Source organism: Apostichopus japonicus, chromosome 7, assembly GCF_037975245.1.
Source record: "Apostichopus japonicus isolate 1M-3 chromosome 7, ASM3797524v1, whole genome shotgun sequence".
Classification (NCBI taxonomy): domain Eukaryota; kingdom Metazoa; phylum Echinodermata; class Holothuroidea; order Aspidochirotida; family Stichopodidae; genus Apostichopus; species Apostichopus japonicus.
Genome location: NC_092567.1, coordinates 6,136,714 through 6,162,133, shown reverse-complemented (window position 1 = coordinate 6,162,133; position 25,420 = coordinate 6,136,714). Strand labels below are relative to the sequence as shown.

The 25,420-nt window shown below is 37.0% G+C and overlaps 3 protein-coding genes across 6 annotated transcripts in view; 1 reads left to right on the top strand and 2 right to left on the bottom strand.

The window, feature by feature from the left end:
• The window catches only part of LOC139970080 (uncharacterized), a 496,120-nt gene that overhangs the window by 51,823 nt on the left and 418,877 nt on the right, over positions 1 to 25,420 (top strand). The gene's annotated exons all lie outside the window — the stretch shown is intronic.
• The window catches only part of LOC139970032 (uncharacterized), a 445,342-nt gene that overhangs the window by 292,148 nt on the left and 127,774 nt on the right, over positions 1 to 25,420 (bottom strand). The gene's annotated exons all lie outside the window — the stretch shown is intronic.
• Positions 1 to 25,420, bottom strand: part of LOC139970009 (NLR family CARD domain-containing protein 4-like) — a 261,218-nt gene that overhangs the window by 235,327 nt on the left and 471 nt on the right. Inside the window, exon 1 of the mRNA XM_071975521.1 lies at positions 25,389 to 25,420. This exon is cut by the window's right edge and continues 471 nt beyond it. The gene's annotated coding sequence lies outside the window, so the exon portion shown is untranslated. The remainder of the gene's footprint in view (positions 1 to 25,388) is intronic.

Here is a 25,420-nt window from a genome sequence, read left to right as displayed (position 1 = left end):
TGGACTGTATTGACATTATGTTTTTGTGAATACAGATTAGTACACACACCTATTGCTTGAACGTCCTCGGAAGCAAAGGTTTGAAATCAACAGCAGGTCGTTGGTTACGTGCGGCCCAGTCAATCTTTCACTCCTAAAATCTGGCCATTCATTCAAAAAGGTTGCCCACCCCTGCCATAGGCCTATATCTGAGGCCCTGGGGTCATTCCTTTACCGACTTGGTGCAGTAAAATGGGCCCATTTCGAAGTAAATTTATTCACAGATTTTTAGTTGTCATGGGTTCGAACAAATGAGGGGTATTCTATCCTGAAACATAGGGCAAAGTGCGGCTGGGGTTCAAGTTCGCCACATAATGTGTCAACTTGCACCGGATTCTAATGTTCATGTCAATTGGAATCACTAGTAAAAGAAATAATCCACCAAAAATTAAGGTCGCATGAACTTTATTGCAAATTTCCTGAGTGACGAATTTGTATTTTTCTCCCGAAATCACGCAACTAAATGGCTGCTATCCAGCCTGGCAAGTGCCATCTCCAGCTATCTGGCAGGTATTGAAATCTGAAATGTTCTTCGTGCGCTGCGAGCCAACCGATGGTGGCGCTCCGCTTAGATAGTACTTATGGCCGGAATACTCGAATCGATTACGTCCCCCCCCCCCACGTTTCAAACCGGATTGACGCCCCTGTTAGCAATTATTCTCAATACACCACTGCATATTCATTAGCTATAGGAAAACCATCCGTCTTCTTTAAACCTAAATTTGTATGACTTAAAGTGGCTTAAATAATAGTTTTCAATGACTGTGAATAGACTTGAGAATAAAGAAAACAAAACTATTATAAAATATTAAACAGTTCCTAAATTAGGTGTAGGAAAAAAATGGAAAAGGCTTTTTTTTATTAGCTAACTTACATGATTTTTAGATGCAATCTCCAATAACTGTGTCGTCGATCTTTTAAGAAGAGCGCTGTCTCCTATCTCTATCTTAACTCTACGCGAGCAGAGCTCTTTCACCGAATCCATAATGTCGTTGACGTCACCAGTTTGTTCCAGGATACAGAGGATGGCAAACTTATCCCCGCCTGGTAATCCTTTCAAATGGTTGATGAGTTTCTTTCCAGCATTGGGATCCAGACCACAGGCGAATCTAAACAGGTACTGAAGATCAAATGGATCTAAGAACCTGAGAATATCAGAGAGATCGTGGGCGTTCTTTACAAGAGTGACAAGGTGGTAGGCAGCATACCATTCACAGAATAGTTTATGATAAAAACGGACCATCGTTGTAAACAAGACATTGTCTCCAGTAGAATCATCGCTCACTACATCTTCCTCCACCAAAATGCCAATTAAAATATACTGGTCATATGATTCTCGCCCGACTCTTTGACGAAATTCAGTCTTAATCCATGACAATTGTTGGTTTTCCTTGTTTAATCCTTCGAAAGCTATTTTGTCTAGCTCATGATGTTCCATTCCATGAAGATAGAACTCGTTGCTTTTATTGTCTTTAAATTTCTGTTTCAGATGGTCGTAAAAACGTCTAATCATGTATTTGAAGAACTGTGTGACAGACTTGAACTTCATGAAGTCTCTCTTATCATGAGCCATGTGGGCAAACATCACGAATATGAGAGGTACCTGGCAAAGATCAGCAAGGATGGAGTTTTCATTGAGCCGTTGTTTTATTTCTTCCACTGCCTCATCGTTGTTACCTACTACGGCCTTGCGAATGTACTCATCTCTAGCTTTGTCATCGAACCCTGTTAGTTTGGCCTTCTTAGTTTCTTTTCTAAGATATTCTGGGAGATATCTTGTCGTTAAGCTGACATCAAAGTCTTCAAACAGTTCCATCTTGATGATCCTGTGTACATCATCATCATCATTGCTGTACCTGCCAGGATACTCATCATATCCATCCAAAATAATGTGGACGGACGAACAACTGTGAATTATCTTTTCAATCTCATGTTTGCTAACACGGGATTCGTGGAAGAGAAGAAATGACTTAATCGCCCTAAAGAGAGACTTGTCACTTCTAAGTTGTCTTAGCCGAAGAAGAATTAGTATTTCTACATTGTTCATCGGGGAATCCGATACGTCATTGCACCAATCGTAGGCCAGCTGAAGGGTTAACGTCGACTTACCATACCCGGGCTCTCCTTGTATAATTCGTCTCTTGGATTTAAATCGAAAGTCAGTATAAATACTTTTGTAAGATTCCAAACGCTCCCATGATCCTCCGGTGCCTCGCGTTAGCTCTGGTGCCAGACAAACTTCAACGCCCCCTTCTACAAAGACCTTGTCCACACAATAAAGTCTATCTTTTATATATGGTAGGGGTTGAATCGCATCATATTGGTCTTTGTATGTCCTTTTGAGACATTCTATCAGAAATATTTTCTTCTCTAAACAAAAAACAGAAACAAAATGTGTAAATGTTCCACGTATGACTAAATTTGAAGAACAATAAATTAGTGACACACATGGGAACACGAAAATCTTAATTGTTTATTCGTTACTGATAATACAGTTTTGTTACTGTTCTATTTGTTATTAAGAAGACAGAGCGGGAGGGGGGGGGGGGGCTACATGTTTTACCGAAAGGAAGTAAAGATGCACAAATGACAAAGTCAAAGATTAAGGCATCTACCTTGAAGATCAGGAGTCAGCTCCATTGTTACGTGATTTACTTCAGACAGTCTACGAAGCGTGAAGGGGTCGTGTCAGAACAGCTCCTACCCATCGTTTCCGTGAATCTGTTTTTCTTTCTTAAAAATATGAGAAAATAAGGAATCTAAATAATTACATCATTCTGTTTCTGTACTTTCAAAATGTATAGTACATTGTGTTGTTGTTGCATATGGATGGTTCAATGTTTTATTAATAACCAGACAGCAAACCTGCAGTGTGGTTTCAATGATGCTACATCAATAATCTTATATGAATGTGACACACTAGGCTGTAGGGTATAACCATGATGAACAGCATACCTCAATATAAGCAAAAAGCATTGAGATCATAAAACAACACAATATTCACATTGGCACCTGAAGACCGAGATGAAAACTTTTCTTGTATTCAACATAGAGATTGATCGCTACCAAAGACAACTGGCTTCTTCCACTCTATGTGGTACACCTACTGTACAAGCCTACATTAAACATGCGTCAGTCAAATGTTAAGCCCCCTCCCTGGTCCCCAAGATTTTGCGTCTGATTTGCCTCTAAAACATCAAACCAGGCAATTGTTAATTTTCGTATACAGCGCCTGGTCATTTCCCCAACGTAACTACATCCAAACCTAAAGTTTTTATTTGGCACTGAATCTTGACAATTGCAAAAATATGCCGGAAAAGTTAACAATGGTACAGTAGCAAAGGTAACATATAGATTATTCAAATTGATATCGGCAATTCCAACACATTAAGCATGTACACCCAGTACAACGTTTCATTACACACCTTTGTGCATAGGCATGTCACGTACAGTAAGTTATAGACACACTTAAGTCAATGGGGATTTGGTCGAAACTTCTTGATTCATAGCTACGGATGCCCTTTAGCTAATTTCAAATTGTCAACAGCCTCTCCTATTAATGAGGCGTAACACACATGTAATATCATAGGCTGCACTGTGGGAGATACAATAGATTATAAAACAAGGTTTCCACAAGTTTACCACTGGTGACATTTGACCTGCGCAAAAAACCAAAAGGATTGTTGAACTAACTACATACTTTATAAGAGGTTGGTCCAAGCTTCCCTTCTTGAAATATCGTGTTTACGATGTTCACAATTTGACCCATGGTGACCCCAACCTTTGACCTCCACAAAAATCCATAGGTATCTTGAACTCAATGTGACACAACTACTTACTAAATATGAGATTGGTCCAAGCTTCCCTTCTGGAGATATCGTCATTACAAGGTTTCACAGTTTGACCCCTAATGACATTTGACCTCTAAAGGCAGTAGGCTTTTTCTACTCAATTTGGTACTTTTACACACCAAATATGATATTGGTCCAAACTTCTATTCTAGAGATATCCTGTTTCCAAGCAAGGTTTCACACACACTCATCTGCCTGCATGACTACAAAGGTTACGATTATCATCGAAACCAAACATGTGCTGGGAAAGAATATTTTATTCCTAGGAGGTGCAATGATTTTACATGAAAAGTAGATATCAAGACAATTTCAGCCCAATAACCCTATGATGCCAAACTCTATGCTTCGTGTTACAATCATTAAAATTACTTAAGCGCAAATCATGTAATATTCTAAAAAAAAAGTAATATCCACCCACCGGAATATCTCTTACAAGATAGTTAAAGAAGGTAACAATGGTTAATCTGTTGTTGAATTACCAATTCGTTGAACCTAAAGAGAAAAGTGAATCAATTGAAACTGACTTACGATTTGCTCTTCATGTCTTCATCTAATCATTGATTGTGTTGTTACGAGTCCATATGCAGGTTTGTCCACCTGTCAATTGAATAGGAACATTCCTGAAATAGTCTTGTGTTAAGCAATGACGTAACAGTACCTCAACTAAAATTCTTTTGATTGTATGCCATATAAAGAAGTTGAAATTCCATGGTAAGTACAGTTGCGACTGGCATATACGAAAACGTGTATCACGTTGCATCATCGTTACGGTGACAATTTGAAAAATAATTTAGTACAGCAACAAGCCCGATACCAAATGTACGCATAATGTACAACGTATGATATTCCTAAGCGGATGTCATTTGAAACAGACATGGACATTCAGTATATCTGTTATGACGAAGGAGTCCTTTGAGTACAGTTCCTGCCCATCGAATCTTTTTTTTTATATGAATAAAATAGTGAATCTGATAATTACATCATTCCTATTCCGTTAAACGTCAAATGCTGCATTGTTTTGTAGTTGCTGGTAAATTTTTCAAAGGTTCGAGAACACTTTGTATTAAAGTGCAAGTCAGTTCGTTTTACAGAGCAACGTCTGAAAACAACGTCCGCTCAGAAAAAAAAAAAAAAACTTGCGTCCCAGCAGTCTTCCATGAAAACATTCAATTTAATATAAATGTACAGGAACACACAATACTTATCTGTAATGAACCCACACATTATATTGCATTGTGCGCAAGCGTATAGTGATCGATAGGCCTAGGTCTATAATATGCACAAAAAGGAAAAAAACAAATGAAGAAACCTATAACTAAACTACAAAAACAAGTGATTGTCAAGTTTCGAAGCGGGTAACTGTGCCGTAGACTAGCCACAGTACCATATATGATGACCTTGACATCACACATTGTATACTATTGTATGGTATTAAACTCTCTTCCATAGCGTCTGTGATAATGTTATAGTCTCTGAACACGCTGTGGTGTTTGAAATCAATGTTATGTAAACAATACATAGAGAGAAAATTGAAAAGTAAAAATATTGCACTTTCAACTGATTTTCTTAAGCCCCTTAAATTTTGTAGAAAATATTTTCTTACAAATCTCGACGACACAAGAACACGCCCCTAAAAGGCCTAGTACTTGCTCACAACATTTATGAACCCTTCATAAGTTACCATTAACTGTTACCCAATACAATATTATTTGTAAGTTGTATTCAAAGTTGAACGAAATGTTCCTTATCCTCAACCAATATAGACAAGTCGGCCCAACCCCGGCCGTCTTGATCTGACCCTTTTCCAATTACAGTATGTAAATAACGTTTTACGCAATGTCGAATGAAATAATCACACTCCAATGACTTATTGTGACTATGTATGAACGTTGCACCAAATACATTATAAACTGAAGCACATGGTCAAAAGAACAGCGAAATAGTTGTCAACGAAAAAAATACTGTGGTAAGAATGTATATTTTACTTTAGCAACTCTCAATGCAGAGTAAATAAACATATTTTGAGATGAAAGTTGTTTGCATTTTTCGCTAAAAAATGTGTTATTTCCAGTGATGAATTGCTCTTACACTATTGCGTCAGGATACTTGATCCTTTCAGAGGTTATTATGCCCAGTTAAAAAAATACAAAATACGATTACAACGATTACAATGCTTTCCTGTAATATATTTGCAAGTTGTACAGCTATATCAAGTTACTACTTCATGCTGCAATTCAGCATGAGGAATGGTTTGATGCAATTTATTTTACCAACGTAACCATCTGAGATCTGTGACGGTATTTCACTATAATTGTTAGTATTAAGTTCTAACAACTTACCAATTTCAGGTTGTTAGCTTGTCTCAATATTAATTTATGAGGTTTGTTAAGTTGCTCTGATGTACAAAAGTGGTCGTATTTGACAGCCTTAAACTCAAAACGCTTCACGTTGAACAAAATCTGATTACTGTTTTTTTTTTAGTAGAAGAGGTATAGTACCACCCTGTTTGTACAAACATTTCAGGAAGGTATTTTGCCTTATTATTTTAAAATGAAGAACCCTAAAAATTTGAGACTTTCACAAAGTTCATAAGTAAATAATCTGCAGAATCCAATGTCATATAAACAAATAATAGTTACAATGTACTGTCTGCCTCTGGTTTAATTCACTTTAAAAGACATTACTTTACCATAAATGTCAATAGACCCATACATGTACAGTGTGTATTATAATTGCAAACTTCTCAAGAAAGGCAGAAAGTCAATAAAATAATATGTGTTCCAAAGTTAAAAGTATAACCTTTAGGCATGTAGTTTGTAAACCATTTTTTTTTTCAGTTCAGTACATGTCCAGAAAAGTCAGTTGAACAACATTATTTTAAGGTTGGTTGAAAATGAGCTCCTGTGCAAACTGGCTCTCAAAAAAGCGTATTGGGTCATTCCTTGTCAAGTCACGGATGGCTATTGCTAGACCCTATACAAAATATTACCACCTTCATTTCATGATCAGAGCGCCGGGAATACGCATATTCTGACTATTATCCCACTTCGAAATTCCGCAATTTGTAGTGTGTATTATTGTATTTAGTTTGTAAATTCCACTAAGGGATATTATATACTGTAGTTTGTACATTGAAAGTTCTTTGTTAGGATACTAGTTATATTTGTAATACAAAGGTGAAGTGTATATTATAGACCCTGAACAATGAATATTACCCATCGCTGGGGTCGGTGGATATCTAACCCAATTATGGATCAGGGTTTGGTCAATCTGCATATACATTGACAATAACCCATATGCGTGTGGTGGTGAAAAATGGCGTCAATTCAGTTTGCCTCAAATATTGGTTGGAAGGGATCTAATCAATACACTGGGTAAAACTGTTGTTTTACTGTATTTTCATTTAAAATTGGGAAATTATCATCTGCAAAGGACTAGAATTATGTCGCGTTTTACGAGATTAAAACGTGCTAGGGCCTAAATGCACCAGCATCGATAAAGGAGATAAATACATTTTGTGCGGGTAATTTGTGTCGAAGGTAAATGCCAATGTATTGAGACGAAAACCAGCAGCAGGATTAGGTTATATTGAGAGATTCAATGCTTTCATCAACATTTGCTATAACAGTCATCAGGTTAAAAGAACATACATTATAACAGATTACAACACACTGAGAACACCACAATATTTTTGCCGTATGTTTTCAAAGTATACGTGGTTCCACTATACACGAGCTGCTATATAGGATCGACTATACAGCATCCACAATAACAAATCTACTATGCCTGATCTGCTATGAAGATCCATTATAAACGATCCGCTTTACACGATCCACTATCCTAGATACACTTTACAGGATCGACTATATATGATCCACTATGCTGGATCCACTTTACAGGATCGAATATATATGATCCAAAATGCTGTTTGCAATATTAACGATCCACTGTGCTGAAACCACTTTACATGATCACTATTCTGGATCCACAAGGCTAGATCTACTATGCACTATTTACGATCCTCTATGTTGAAAGATGCAAAATTAAAGATACACTATAAAGGGTCATATATGTATTACTCACTATACCTGATCCAATATGCTGGATCAACTATGCACATTCCGCTATATACGATCCATTATAAACGATCCACTTCACACGATTCACTATACTGGATCCACTTTACAGAATCCACTATACATTATCTAATATCCGGGATCCAATATGCTGGATCCACTATACAAGATCCAGTATACACGATCCTCTTTACATTAATTATTATAAATGATGCAATATACATGATCCAATATGCAAGATCAACTATTTATTTTCCACGATACGTGATCAGTATGCTGTATCCACAATGCGTGATCTAATATGCGTACTCCACTCTATAGGATCACTATGCTGGATTTTATAAACATGAAACACTGTAAACGACACTATATATAATCCATTATTCACCATTACTTGTGCAGGGTCCGATATGCATGATCAAATATATATGATCCGTTATACAAAATCTACAATACAGCATACACTATACGCGATCCACCATACGTGACTCACTATACGCGATTTAATATACATAATTCACCATGTATGATACAGTATACGCGATCCACTTTACATGATCCACTAAACAGAATCCACTATGCAGGATCCACTAAACACGGTCCATTATGTAGGATAGACATGTAGGCCTACGTTTATCTTGATAATATTTGCAATGGGAAATTAAACAATTCTGTTATATGGTAATACCGTTCATGAACAGTATCTCATGCTTAAAAATACCGATTTGGTTTGGGTGGAATATGAATTAATAAACATGTTTCAATCCGGCAATACACGTAACCGAAACAAAACGGAAACCGAAACGATAGTGACGTTAGCTATGATAATATTCGATATTTATCACACTTCTATAGATACGTAAATGACACAACTGTACAAAGTTGTTACATACTTTTCAACTTCGCAAGCGATTACTGCTTGGGGTCATTGTATCTTACGTGACGATTGTTATTATTATCTTGATATGTCCAGCCCTAGAAAATAGGAGATTTAGAAGATACAGAGACTTACCTTAACTCATATAAGTTTTCAGAATATCCTTTGATAAAAGGTATTAGACACTTTCTAATGTCGTTGCTCCACGGACGCAAGAATATCCAGTTATTTTAACATATAACGAGTATCTGAATGTGAAATACCGAATTTTGTAACAATCCAGCTGACGTTCACGAATTTCAATCGTAACATAAAATTCATATAATACGCTTTCAATAATGTCTTAACTATTGGGTATACACTACCACAATATCTAAACTACTCGCATCGGATCATTAAGACAGTCTGAAAAAATGAGGAGGGTCGCTTAGCTTCCTTCAACCTGAAAAGAGTGCTTAAGTGATACTTCCTGCTTTTAAGTAAATGTAATGTTTAGGGGTACTCAAGGGAGGGGGTAGGGGTTCTGGGGGGGGGGGTTCTGGGGGGTCGCTCGGTAGGTTTATGATATACAGTAAAGTATAGGAATATGTTATGATGGCATGTCTTGCTAGCCTGATGTACGTTAATGCGATGCTATTACCTATTGACAACGTCTTAACTAATGTCCATCTGTTTTAGCAATTCAGTGCATAGTTCGGTTATATTTATAAATAGCTTGAATAACAGCCAACGGTAATATATATTGGTTTTCAGAAAAGTAGCATTATTTTTTTCCTTAGAAACTAATACTACTTAAATCCAACCTCCACACGTCACAGTCATTTGAACTTCCTCTTTTAGTTCGTAATATTAGTTTTACTTTGGAGAACCGCAAAAGTTCATACAACCCAGCTAACCACGATCAATACCTTCATAGTGTGTGCAGTCTGTCTTAGTCAATGATGTATGACGGTAGCAAGCAACAATGGTATGTAGGTGTTATTTCTAACTCGGGTAATTAAGCAAAGCAGCACTGGTATTTATCGCCCAATGTAACGGAGACAATCACATAGAAATTCTGTTATAATTATTCATTCGGTTGTGACGATTTGGTAGATTGTATTTTGGCTGAAATGGTTCCGACTGCATGTGTGTTATAAACAGCACACTATTACACGTCTATATTGCAAATCCTTATAGTACACACATCACCCGTTGTGTGCTTCCATTACATATGTACACCGATACAATGACATCAAAGAAAAGGTTATTCACTATTACGAGGAGTGACATATCACATAATAAGCTACTTTACTTATTGAAGGCAAGGTTTCGAAGTTAATTATAGTTATACCTGTTGGAATATTTGTATTTCTTCTTTAGTAGAGGTACGTCTTGAAGTTTGGGGATATATGCTATATAAGAAACACAAACCAACCTCACGTATCGTCGTCATTGACTATGCATAGTATAAACTATTAATATTATATAAGGTAGCTATCATTTCTTTGAATTAAATTAGTTCTGAAATGCATACATTTCAACTGTGCAGGAAGTGTGAAACGGCTTCTTATACAAGGTAAAAAGTAAAACAGTGTCAGTCTAATATGAATAATACACATTTTTATTGCGTAGGGAAACATTACAGACCGTAACACCGACGTCCACAATTTCTCGAACGTCTTTCTACATCAACTTAACTTTTAGTTTGTTATTGTTAGTTTTATATAGTATTATATATACATCATATACAGCCATCCTATCCATCCATCCTATCTATCATATCTTTCCATCCTATCTATCCATCCAATCCATCCATCCTATCCATCCATCATATCCACCAATCATATCCATCCATCCTTTTCATTCATCCTATCCATCCTATCATTCCATCCTATCATTCCATCGTATCGATGCATCATATCTATCCTATCCATCCATCCATCCTATACATCCATCATATCCATCCATCCTATTCATCCTATCCATCCATCCTACCATTTCATCGTATCGATGCATCATATTCATCCTATCTATCCATCCTATCATTCCATCGTATCCATCCATCCTAACCATCTTATGTCCTATGAAACCTATGAATGCATAATATCAATCTATCCTATACATCCAATTATATCCATCCATCCTTTATATCCATCGTATCCCTCTATCCTATCAATCCATCCTATCCATCTATCATATCCGTCTATATATATTATCTATCCAAACAACCATCTATGCTATACATCAATCCTATCCATCCATCCTATCCATCAATCCAATCCATCCTATCTATCCATCCTATGAATGTATCGTATCCTATCTATCCAATCCATCCATCCTATACATCCATCCAATTCATCCATCCTATCAATCCATACTATCCATCCTATATGTCCATCCTATATATTCATGCTATCAATCCATCGCATCCCTTTATCCTATATATCCTATCCATCCATCGTATCAATCCATCCTATCCATCCATCCTATCTATCCATCCTATCCATCGATCCTACGTATCTATCATATACATCAATCATATTTATCCTATCCGTCCATCCACCTACTCTATCATTTTCATCCATCCTATCCATCCATCATATCTATCCTATTCATCCTATGGATCCATCCTATACATTCTATCCATCCTATCCACCAATCATATCTAACATATCCATCAATCCTAACCACACATCCTATCCATCTTATCTATCTATTATATCCATCCATCATATCCATCCTATCTATCCACCCTATTATTCCATCGTATCCATTTGTCCTATCCATCCTATCTATCCATCCTATATATCCATCCTACGAATCCGTCGAATCCATCTATCCTATACATCATATCCATTCATCATATAAATCCATCTTATCCATCCATCCTATACATCCATCATATATATTCATCCTATCCATCGTATCCTCATATCCTATATATCCATCCTATCCATCTATCATATCCATTTATATTATCTATCCATCCAATTCATCTATCCTATACATCCATTATATCCACCATCCTATCCATAAATCGTATACAACCTATCTATCCACCCTTTCCATCCATAATATACATACATCATATCCATCCATCCTATCCATCCATCCTATCCATCCATCCTATCCATCCATCCATCCATCTATCCTATCCATCCATCCATCCTATCCATCCATCCTATCCATCCTATACATCCATCCTATACATCCATCATATCTATCCATCCTATCAATCCATCGAATCTATGCATCTGTTCTATACATCTCATATATCCATATATTTCCATCTAACCTATACATCAATCCTGTCCATACATCCTATCCATCCATCATGTATATCCATCCTATCAATCCATCGTATCAATTCATCCGATCATTCCTATCCATCCTATCCTATCAATCCTATCCATGCATCCTATCCACCAGTTCTGTCAATCCAACCATCATATAAATCCATCCTTTCCATCGTATACATCTATTATATACAACATATCAATCCATCTTATCCATCCTATCCACCATATCCATCCTATCTATCCTATCCATCCTATCCATCCATCCATCTTAATCCTATCCATCCTATCCATTCATCCTATCCATTCCATTCCATCTCATCCATCAATCCAATCCATATGTCCTTCCATCCATCCATCCTATCCATCCATTCTTTTTATCCATCCTATACATCCTATCCATCCAATTCTATCCATCCATCCATTCAATCCATCATATACATCATATCCATCCAATTATATATATCCATCCTATACATCAATACTATATATCCATCCAGCTATCCATCCTATCAATCCATCGTATCCCTTTATCCTATACATTATATCCATCCGTCGTATCCATCAATCCTATCTACCCATCCTATCTTCCAATCCTATCCATCCATCATATCCATCCATTCATCCTATCCATCTATCATATACTTCTTATCCATCCAATTACATCCATCGTATTCCTTACATTCATCCTATTCATCTATCCTATCCATCCAACATATACATCCAACCTATCCATTCATCCTATCTATCCATCATATCCATTCACCATATCCATCCATCCTATCCATCCATCTTATACTTACTATCCATCCAATTATATCCATCTATCCTATACATCCATCATATCCATCCATCCTACCCATTCAACTTATACATCCAACATATCCATCCATGCTAAACATCCATCCTATACATCCTATCCATCCTATACATCCTATCCCTCGTATCCATCTTATATCCATCCTATGAATGCATATTATCCATCTATCCTATCCATTCTATCCAATCATTCTATCCATCTATCCTATCCATCCTATCCATCTATCCTATCAATCCATCCAATACATCCGATTCTATCCATTAATTTTATCCATCCATCCTATACATACTATCCATCCAACTATATTCATCCATCATATCCATCCATACTATCCATCCATCCTATCCATCCATCCATCCTATCCATCCATCCATTCATCTACCTACCTAAATACATATCTATCTATTTATCTATCTGTAGCTGTATCATAAAAGCATTTGATACTTGCCAAATAGCTAATGTATAAACATATAAAGATTACATTTTAATTGAACGGTCGTCATCACAACATATTCTTAAACTAAAGATCAGAAGCCATTTTTTTCATTTATTTTTATATTTGGGCAATGTTAACATATTCATAATTATTAGAAAATATTATAAATTTCCTGTTTTGTGAATATTCTGTATTGGCAACTACATTTGCTTTTCTTTATAAGACTTCCTTTCCGACATGGATGTTCGTTGAAAGCCAACGCATTTTGCGTTGCTGGAAAGATAACTGAATACATTTATGGAGAAAGTAGGCTGCTAATTGAAAGAATTTAATAGCAGGATCCAGTAGATATGCGCAAAATCCACACCATAAGACACATCATAGCAGAACTACATAGCAGAAAAGATAACGTTTCCACATTTGTGGTTCGTTTACTAAATACATTTTCTAATATAGCATTAACTGCTTCACTTACCATTAAGATATTTCTGCCAGATACTTCCAATAAGACTGGGGTAATCAACACTTCTCGCATAAGCGATGGAATCTGTAAACCGATAGAAAAATTGAAATTATATAATAAAGAAAGTGGCGTCAACCTACGTTGGTGAAAAACCAAACGTAGTTCTAATGGTATTTAACAATATTAAAGCTGTAAATAGTATAAAGAGTTACTTGTATGTTGACATCTTGTTCGTGATCGTGTTCGTTCAACCGTTGAAAGTTTGTTACCCTGGCCTTAGTATTGACGCAACCAACATGAAATGCATTGAAACAGTTTCTAGTAATTAAAGCATTCTGTACCATATCTTGCGGTAGAAAAGCTGCGACTTGTCAGTAAAACACACCTAAGTGCACGTAAAGCTCTATATGCACGACTATCCCGGATATTATCAGGTAAAATCGAGTCGATCGAAAAATATAGTGACAAAGATATGTAAGGAATGTATAAAGTTTGAATGTGCTGAGAATTGATAAAGAGGTTTTCATATCTTGCTTCACCAATAATAATAACGATCAAAAGTAGCAAACTGATTTTCGTTTTTTTTTTTTTTATAATTCATTTATTTGTTTTATCGCCATCTAACGTTTTGAAAAATGTACTTTGGTGTGAACATATAATGAGGGTTACCGGGAGAACAGGGTAGGAGGAGGGTGGTTTGGGTTAAACAGGGGTAAATATGTCAGATGAGGTTCCATCAATTGAAGTATACAATCAATTGGTTCTACTATTTTGCAGGGGAGACTCGTGGAAAATGCAATGGTTAACTGTAATGGTAGAATGGGGGTGAGGTTTGTCGGTGAAGATGATTGAAGTTCGAAGAAAGGTTTACAAACTTGATGTAATAGCATCCGCGTTATTTCATTTTGCGTTAGTGACAGTTCCTATGGATACGGTATCGCATTTGCAAGACGCTTCGCCAAGGTCGTTTATTTGGAAGATTAGAGTTAAATAATGGAAGACAAGGAACATGAGATTTGGAAAAGATGATAAATATATACAACGATAATAAGAAATGAATGCTTCAGTTTCGGATAGGATAGGATGGATAAGATGGATAGGGTGGACAGGATGGATAGGATTGACAGGATGGACATGATGGACAGGATGGATAGGATGGATAGGATGGACAGGATGGACAGGATGGACAGGATGGACAGGATGGATAGGATGGACAGGATGGACAGGATGGACAGGATGGATAGGATGGACAGGATGGATAGGATGGACAGGATGGACAGGATGGATAGGATGGATAGGATGGATAGGATGAATAGGATGGACAGGATGGATAGGATGGATAGGATGGACAGGATGGACACTATCACGGCACAGCTAGTATGTAATGCGCAAGTTCATAGCAGCGCGCTAAGCTATATGCATTGCGTTATAGACAACGCAGCACAGCAAACAAGAATTCGTCAAGGCAACACAGTGCAGCTAACGATGAAACGCGTCAGTCCGTGAACCCTACGCTGCAACGGCCTTGCAGCCGTACAATCAATTAACGCAGCCCAGCTGCAGAGTGCATCAATCCGATCCATATCTTCTGCAGAAGCCCAAAAATAACCTTTAAAACATTGCCTCTGACAAACGCTATAAAATTCGGCAAGGATTCTGCCTGGCGACTTGTTCATAATGTATACCAAATTAATGTATAAAAACGCTACTTGCATAGCAATATAAACGACCCCGTAACTGTGTAGAAGCCTATACACGAGTAACTGACCAATTACGACATATCCGATAGCATTGACACATATCAGAAACCAATAACAAGCCGATCAACGCTCTCTACCCTGCTACAAAAATGAGCTGACCCCCGCCCCACGGTATATCCGTCTCTTGTTACTTCCCCGTATACTAAGTTCAGAGACAAAAATGTCCACCAGACTGTTAACATAAACCCCGGCAGCAAGAACCAACTCTCTTCCAGCCAGCAATACATTGATACCCCTAGATACACAGACTATCGCACATACCAGGGACCCCCCTGCTTAAACATTAAACGAGGGTTTCCATAACTTTATTCCCCCACGAACCCCCTGTGGATGTCACAGTTGTCCACGAAGCCCCAACTTTTCGAGACACGATCTGAGTCATTATTATACTATAATACGCATGACAGCTTGGGTCTGTTTCATAATTCAGTTATTTATCACAAGTCATATGCGTATGGAACGCGAAAAGAGTTGGTCGATAGGTACGACTTTTGTAAATTACTAAATTATATGGCCCTTCGGGCCTACTAAAGGTTAAGTAAGCCGCTTTCAATTATAACAGAAAACAAAGACAATTTAAGGTGCATAATGTTTTGACGTGATAGGTTATTGCACAATCAGTACTTTTCTGTTTTATGACTAAACTCAAACATTTTTATCTCAGCAACAGAAAAGATGTTTCTCAAATTCCCAGCCCCCATCCCATTTATCAATCTTCAGCGGGGTGGGCTACTACTGTAATCGGTATTTTTCTTGCAAGTTGTTATAACTTCTTGGGCAGCTTTTTGCGTTTTGTCGCCGTTTTCCCACCCTATTGACATGTCCATCGAGTGGTTTTACATAAATTCATCACCAAACAGCAAACTACTATATTAGCCAAGTTTTTCCCCTGCCATGAGCATCAATTGGCGAGTAACTAAGGACTTCTGCAGATAATGAGTAGAGTGTCTTCTGACAAATTCCTCATTTAAAATTATTCGTATACAGTTCCCCAAATCCACTACTTTGAATTCAACCAATCAGTGAATAGCTGACAAGTTTAAAAATGAGCCATTGCTTAAAATAGATTCATTCAGTAATTCGAAAAAGTTGAGTCGTTATCACAGCCATACAGAATATGTACAAATAGAGCACAGTGTTGTAGTACATTCTGATGTTCTGGGTTGCTTACGACGCCGGCAAAGTAAACAGTCGTTATTTACCTCATTATTCAATGACGTTCGCAGAATTTAATTATTCATGTTATGGCGGGGTTGATTTCGATCCTAACGGAAAATATCTTCGAGAAAGACAACGTTCACATTTGTAAATTATACTACATTATACCACCATTTGAAGTTAGATTTGATCAGATAAGCTAGGTATGTATGCCGTTATGGCATCGTGGGGTCAATGCGGTTGAGAACATTATAGAAAAGGACGCTAAAAGCTGCTATAAAACTTAGAAAAGTAGACCTCGATCATTCACTTGATAGCAAACACAAAATGATCATTTTCTTAGCGTTTGGTTTGACTGTGTAAAGAATCTATAAATATATATAATTTGCGTGACAGTCATTCAACTTAAATTTCTAATACGAGATGGCAATCATGGCTTTTAAAAAGTACCTTTGCTAAACCGTTTACTGGCAATTATGTAAAAACAAACTTCGTTAATTTCGTCTCTCCCCAACTACTTGCTTGCTTAGGTAGATTTCTAGTTCCATAAAAATACACGTGGGAACGACGAATGCAATGGCTTTGTTTGTATCCCAGAACCGTGGTGGGGATCCATTGACCATTGCAGTACTGTCGGATATTTCGTGTTTCTTTCGTTTCTTATCCTACCCACACCATGAATTTACGTTCCTGATACAAAAATAATCTTCGTAAAATTCGATTAATGACTAGTGACAAGAGTGATAGCACATCAGTGTGGATTAACGTAGTTCAGTGTAGGGAACATGACCAGTAATTGAGAAGACCTCGCTATGTAGGTCTGGATTTAAAGCTTGCAAAAACTAATCTTACAATAACTGTATTCACATTAAAGACATTTTGCCTCCAGCATATTACAGTGCATAGCGAAGACAGGGTACTTTTACAAACTTTGTAGTCGGGTAAGTTTCGTATGCAGAAAATACTTTATAAACTTGAACAATTGGAACCACTGATGCGAATTTGTTGCCACAAAGAGACAATGATTTTTAAAAGAGAAGTATAGACACAGTGACGTCAGACGGAATAATTGTAGCATGGCAACCGTTACGGAGTTTAATCACTTTATAATTGGTTTTGCTGTAATAATATACGCTTCGAAGAAAAGTAGATTTTGTTGTTCAAGGCATGATATGTTTTTCTTTTAATATGTTGATGGGAGGGGACTGGGGTACAATTCTATTGCCTGGCTATCAGGTTTTGTACTATCCTCACCTTCCTTAATTCCTTCATTGATTAGTACAATATATTAACTGTATATACTTTCAAGGTACTTGTACCAGTACAGGGTTTCTAGTTGTTGATAGGTTTCTTACGAAACAAAATACACATCATCTATATAATGTACGGTAGAGAGGATGGGGGGGGGGGGGGTACGTAGGCTCTCGTAGGGCCCTGTGATTCGTTATTTTATTTTTATTCGTTTAGTTTCTATATACAACTGCCCAAATTAAACCTCTCTACGTAGCAACGGGAACGTGAACGGGCTATGTGTAGAGCAACGAATGATGGAAATTATTGCATGTACTCTCTTGAAATGATAGACTGGATGTTTCAGTTTGAAGTGCGATTGCAATTGTTTTCAGTGTATTGGACTGAGTCTAGACTAAAAATCACTTTATATTATATGAAGAATCCGTTGCACCGCTCAATTTTTGTTTACACTGACCGAAATATCCAATCTTAATATTTTAATTTTGTTACGGGATCGCGTTGATGTAAGTCTTTCTATTCCACTGAAATCACGTCCAATCAGGAAAGTAATATATGATCACGTGTTCTTGATATTTGCATGATTACAATGAGTGGCAAACATGATAGGACCGCGCACTCTAGCGCATTGCATGTAGTGCAGGGATATATACAAACTATTTATATATGCACGCAGGGACGTCGACAGCGGGATGTCTCACCCCCCCCCCCCCAAACTTGGTAAAACTGACGATAGTTGGAACATTTGAGTCGACAGTCGGAATTCCCGACTGTCACACTCTATTTTACCTGGGCCTATTCATAAATTCCTGTGATTGTGAATGACCTAACAATTGAAAAAGTTTCGTTCAAAATTTACCTTTAATTAGTCATATTTACTGTTTTCCTTGCCACTTAGAGAAACTGTATCTTGCGATCCTTATACTCCACCATACAAAACTTCGTATGATTTTGAAAACTCTACAAAAAATGCCTCATAGAACCACTGTACAACGTTCGCCAGCTTCAATTCGGTTTATTTATGTACTAATTATACAACTAAAACGCTCAATACTAAACTACGGAAGCTTAAAAGTGCCATCAAAATAAGAAAAACTTTGCCACATAAGTTGACATTTTTCATTAAATGGTATAGATAACAAGATAAAATCTTATTATAAATCAGAAAAAGGTTGGATTGCTCAGCTGCTTTAACTGAGCAATTGAACAATTTTCTGCAAAATGTTTAATTGACAACTTATCATATCTCGTCAATTGGACATTTTCTGCAAAATGTTTAGCTGACAACTTATCATATCTCGTCAATTTAAAAAAAAATTCTGCAAAATGTTCAATTGTTCACTTCATTCAAACTGAGCAATTGTATGATTTTCTGCAAAATGTTTAAAAAATAACTTATCGTATCTCGTCAACTCAACATTTTTCTGCAAAATGTTTAATTGTTCACTTCAATCCAAATGAAAATCATAATAAAGTGCGCTAGGAAAAAGCACTGTATTTTTGGGTAATTCACTATGTCGTCGAATATAATTTGTTGAAGAAAAAATAAATACCCATTTGTTACATTAAAATAGCTTTTGTAGTTAGTAGTCTATGTAGCTTCAAGCAGAAAACTTATACGCAGTTAACTTGCTTAACCAGAGTGATTCATAAGATCGTGAAGTGAGGGCCAGTGGTACAAATGTATCGAAACAAGTTCGGAACAAAAGCGCCGTCGCGAAAGATGAGAGTCTGAAGGACACTGACCGTATCGTTGACGAGTAGTGCATGGAGGGTACAAGGCAGCAGTTGGAATATTATGGTTTCAAAACCCATCCAGTTGGAATTTCAGCCACTACACCCCCCCCCCCGTCCCAATTCACCAGGCCTTAGCTACGCCCCTCTATGCAATTTATCTAATTTGGTCTTTAACTTTCTCCAAAAAACTGATGATGTAGCTGATCGTTCTGTTTCCTGAAGATTATTTAATATTATACTCTCCTTCAAATATTTGACTAAATTGAAGTTCTGGCAGGTGAAGCCTCAGAAAATGTCTCTAAAATCGTGGACGTACAAAATGTACCCGTTGGGATATCACGGACGTGATTAATGGTCATGTCGTTTTGAGATATTCTCTGATAGAACCATAATGCCAAGACTAAATTAATCCTTTGTAAAGGTATCCGTACAACAGTTTTAGGTTTTCAAATGACAAAAAAAGTTAGGCTAGGCCTACCTTAAATTATTTTACATTGAGATTACAAACAATTCACATGCACTGACCATTCGCATGCCGATGGTACAGACAAATTGGAGAAACATAAGTTAAATTTATTAAAACACAGTTCAACATAGCTGTTTCTCTGTCATGGTGAGAAGGTAACATACTGCTTTGAATTTGATCGAATTTGAGGCTTTTTGAGCGGCTATCTTATTCTTCGTGCTTTACGTATCGAATCATTCAAATTTGCGTGTGATCACAAGATGTTACGTGATACGCGATTTTACCGTATGGATTGTAAGTTATAGTTGGCTGGTACTACTGTCTAAAGCCTAGGTTTAACACAACAGGGCATAGTCTTGGTCTAGCACTAGTTATAGTAGGTTAGTTAGTAGTTGGTAAATGTGCAGTTAAGTTAAGCTAGCCTAGGCCTAACTTTTATTTGATTTACCCATGTTAAGTTACCTAAGCCTAACGAGGCTACGCTAGTTAATTGTAACCCCGACCAATAAGCCTAGGCTATGCCTATGTCTATGCTTCTTAATAACATTGCGTTAGGGATATAATGTTGTAAATGAAGAGAAATAAGGTGATATGATTGCCTGTATCATACTCAAACTACTATGTGGAGCCAAACAAGTTTTGTGTACAGTGCTCAGATTTGATCATTAAAAAACAATAGTAACTACGTAAGTTGTAACTTAGAGTAGCTATTGGGTGTAAGGTATCAGAGAGCCGTGTAAAAATAATCATCAGCACGTTATCAGTGCAATGATATAAGCCTCAAACGGGTTAGTTTAGTTTAGTAGAAAAAGGGGATCAGGAGGGACACCCAAGAGAGAGAAAAAAATGAAGAAAATAAACACTCTGAGCCAATAACCATGCTTAAAGTGCTTGTCCAAAGCATTCTTAAACCCATTCACACTACTTGCAAGTACAACTTTCTCAATCAAACCGTTATACTAATTTACAACCCTATTAGGAAAAAGAAAGTTAATCTACTTGTAATACCATCTGTAAAAGTCGTAGGAGGTGGATGGTGAATCTCTCAGCCTGTGATTAGGGAAGTAGCTTAATGAACAGTCCATACCATTTGAACTAGATGGCGCAATTTATGTGATGTTCTAATTATTTAATATTCTTTCTTTTCATTTCAGAAGACATCTGTACTATATCTACTCTAATCTACATATTGCACAGATAGGTAAATATGAAGAGGTATAGTTATGGGAAGCTGCCAACTAGTAGATCTGGAGATGTCCTATACTTCGTACAGAATATAGCTGTAAGTTAAATACTGAATACATTTTAAATTATTGTCAGGGCCGCTGAACAACCCTGCAAATAGTGATGCGTTCATCACCTTGGTAATAGCATGGGCGGCGATCCTGGGGGGAAGGGGGGATATATCCCCCCATGAAAATGGGTGGAGGGGATGTAATACACCATATCCCCCCCCCCCCACCAAATGCCAGGGATACGTATATTTATAGGCCTACATTTATGCATCATCGTGAATGTACGGCTCTCTTTTAGCTTCATTTCTCGCCTACCATAAACGCAATGCGATCTTTTCAAATAAAAAGTCTTTATCTTTATCACGATATTGATATAGTACATATATGCACCCTCATAGTATTCATATAGGCCCTATAGTAGGCCTACACACGTACATGTTCCCTCGAACAGCTGAGAATCTCATGTTACCAGGGTAATGCTTAATACACGTTTCACCTGGATGCCCTAGCAATCGGTACCTAGGAATGTAACTATGTGTTATTGTGTATTGCATGTGTATAGGCCTATAATAGCCTGCATGAGGCCATTTTCTTCATCAAATAATATAAAAGAGCTCTCGAACATTCTAACGTAGCGCCTGAAACAAGATTGGATAGGGCAATTTTCCCAAAATAACACCCGAAATTAAAAAAAAAAAGTATTTTGGATCCTGATTATGAGATATTTCGGACATGATTATCCCTATTTTGAAGTTGGGTATATGCCACTTGGAAACCTTGGGAAGTGCCGTTTCCGGCCATCTAGAGGGTTTGTAAATCCCAAAATTTTCTTGTACGCTTCGCGCCAACTCATGGTGGCGCTACGCTTAGATAGTCGACAAGGTCATATCCCCCCCCCCCCACTCGGAAGTACGGATCGCCGCCCATGGGTAATAGTAATAACTATGACCAACCTACATATTGTGCTGATATCATCCCGTTTTAGTGTCTGCAATAACATTATTTCCAATTGTGTATTTCTTACTAGAAATATTGGCTAATTCACAAACTAGCAGCAATGAGACCGTTGTTTTGTAATATGTATCACTGTGTATGGTACAGTGTGGCCGTAAGTACATGCACACTAGAACTCAGAAAATGTAAACACGGGGGTATATGTGAATAATCGCCTGGTTTGTTTGATCTCATATTGTCTAATTGTTCAGATTTGCAATACAATCTAAATTTTGAAGAAAGAAACATACAGTATATGTGGAAGTGTGATTATAGGCTTACTGTGCGCAAAGAAATGATGATTTGTTTACTTGAACGCAACATGGGACCTAAAGGCATAAATCAGGGTATATTTTTTCTTAAAAATCTTGTCAGCATTCAAACCTCATCACAATGCATATTTAGTTTTCCAAATGTATTGTGACAGATTCGTATCTTTGCAACTAAACTTACTGCTATAGTAGCCTATAAAACGGTTGGAAAACATTTGGCGACAACATGCCACAAAAATATAGTTATGGTTAATAAGTAATGGTAAGATGATTTAGTGTGTGAAAGATTCATAAAGGGTTTTAATCACTACCTCAAAGAAAAACATGTGACAAGATCTCCTTTCTGTGAAAGAATGGTTCTCAGACCTCAGACCCTGATGTGTGCTTTAATTCTTGCAAAGTTGACATCTTGATCACCTTATCACTAATTGTACTAGTATTGTCAATCAGCAAAATACCATCAATGATAGGTCAGTTATCCCTCACTCATTCTTATCATTATGTTTCTTTGCTGGCTATTCTTCATGTTACACATCACATTAAACATACATTGCATGTGTGGTGACCTAAACTAGCTTTACCTTCTCTTGCCAGTCATATTTCATTTTCTTTATTCTTTTCTAGGGAAATACAAGTACTGTATCCTTTGTTTCTTAGCTCCAAGTTAAGGAGTTCCATGAATAATCTGATTTATCCATGTCAGGGGTCCTCAACAGTTGGGTTAATATAAAATGCATTTACGGGTTAAGCTCACTGTCTAGACAATTCTGTAAGAATATTTCTTTAAATTGATTTTATATCCTTACTCAACAGAAAGGCACAGATGAGGAAGCTGCAGCCAGGGAAAGGAATATTGTCCAGTATAGTCAGCAATTTAAACTTTCTGTTGGACATGACACTGGCCCTAAGCAATATTTCATTGTAGCTGAGCCGACAAAACAGTTATTGCCAGCTGGGCAAACATTGTGGAGGCAGCCGACAAGCTCTTCAAAAGTCACCGTGTCTCCAAAGATTTGGGAGTTTGTGAAATTACATAAAAAATTGCTTGTTAACGTTAACCACAGAAATACATTGGATAGAAGTCGCTTCACAACATCTGACAATGCTACACTTTTGCAGCGAACTGAAGATGACTCACCCCATTTGAAGTTAACTCAAATCAATGATTCATGTACATGACTTGCACATTAAGTGAACACGATTCGACTGTTCCGATCCTGTGTGGCCATTTACTTAAGAAGTTTGTTGTCATTAGAAATGTAGTTATTAATGCTACTATGGACTGTAGGGTTCTAGTTTTGTGGTATCTCTCTTTTTATATTAACAGTAACATTAATAATTTCAGGCATTTTAATTGTTTACTCACATATTTGCAATGTCTGTGCATATTTCTTGAAAACTTTGTTTTTCTATCTTTATTAAAGTAATCCCAGAGTAAGACAAATGATCATGCCTTGATTACCTGATGTTCATGCTATATATAAAACAACGGTGCACGCAGGCTATGTTTTTGCACTTCAAATGTTCGAATCTTGCCAACAGTAGAAGTCACTTCTTTCCAGTGCAGCTCTGAAATGTTAATGTATCCAGTTACAGAGATAGAAAGCAGATAGATATAACAAATACACAAGCTAGTACAGGAATGTACATGAAGCATAGAAATGGTATAAAAGTCCATTTAAAGCTGAAAACATAGGCCCACACCTATGTATATCCTATCTCTAAAACAAAACAAAAAGGTCTATGTGAAAGGTCTATTGGCTAAGATCATATGTAGTATATGTAGTATCTTTCGAAAGGAATGGTAATGCACACCCGACGATTCGTGCCCAGGATCTTTCCTAGGCGACTTTTTCTTAACAAGTAGTGTGTTTTCTGGTGCTTGTGTTGAGAATAAGACGGAAATACAGACGATACTAACTCAGCAGCCATTATGCACATTTCAGTAAATTCCCTTGCATTAACATATCTTAGAATGTTGTTTTTGAGGGTAAATTCATCAACAATGAAGAATTTCAGCACTTAGCCAACATGGAGGATCATTAGAAAAGCATTTTAAAACCAGAATTTGCAATTCATTAGATTGACAGTGTATCTATTATGTGTAATAATTCATTCTGAACGACTGACTTTTCAGCCTATATATCAGACTAATAGACTAGAAAGTGTTCAATCTAATTTAGACTGGTGCTGCAATAATTCAGTCTAAACTTCTAACTGTTCAGTTTAAAATGGTTTAATTTTCAGTCTATTATACTGCAGAGTATTTAGTCTAGCTAAGACTGACATTCAGTCTTTACATTTCAGACTGGAATTTAGTCTATGTAGTTTGATCCCTAATACCATCCATCATTAGACTAAAATTTCAGATGATTAGACTAAAATTTCAGTCTTTCATTTTAAGGAGAGTAGATTACATAAACAAAGAAAAAAGTGAACCACATAGGTGAGTTTAAAATCAACAACAAAAGGACATCACACATACACAAGCTCACCCTAAAATGAAATAACTTGAATACAAGTTGACACTAAATGAAGTATATCGTGTTTGTGTGTGTGTAGGGGGGGGGGGGGGACGGGAGTGGTGGATTCCCTCTTTGTCACCAGGTCCTGTTCTATACCAACTCCCTTATTTCCTACATTGATCAGTACAATCTATGAACCTTATTTACTTACCTAATCAGGTTTTAATTGGATGTCCTTTGTTT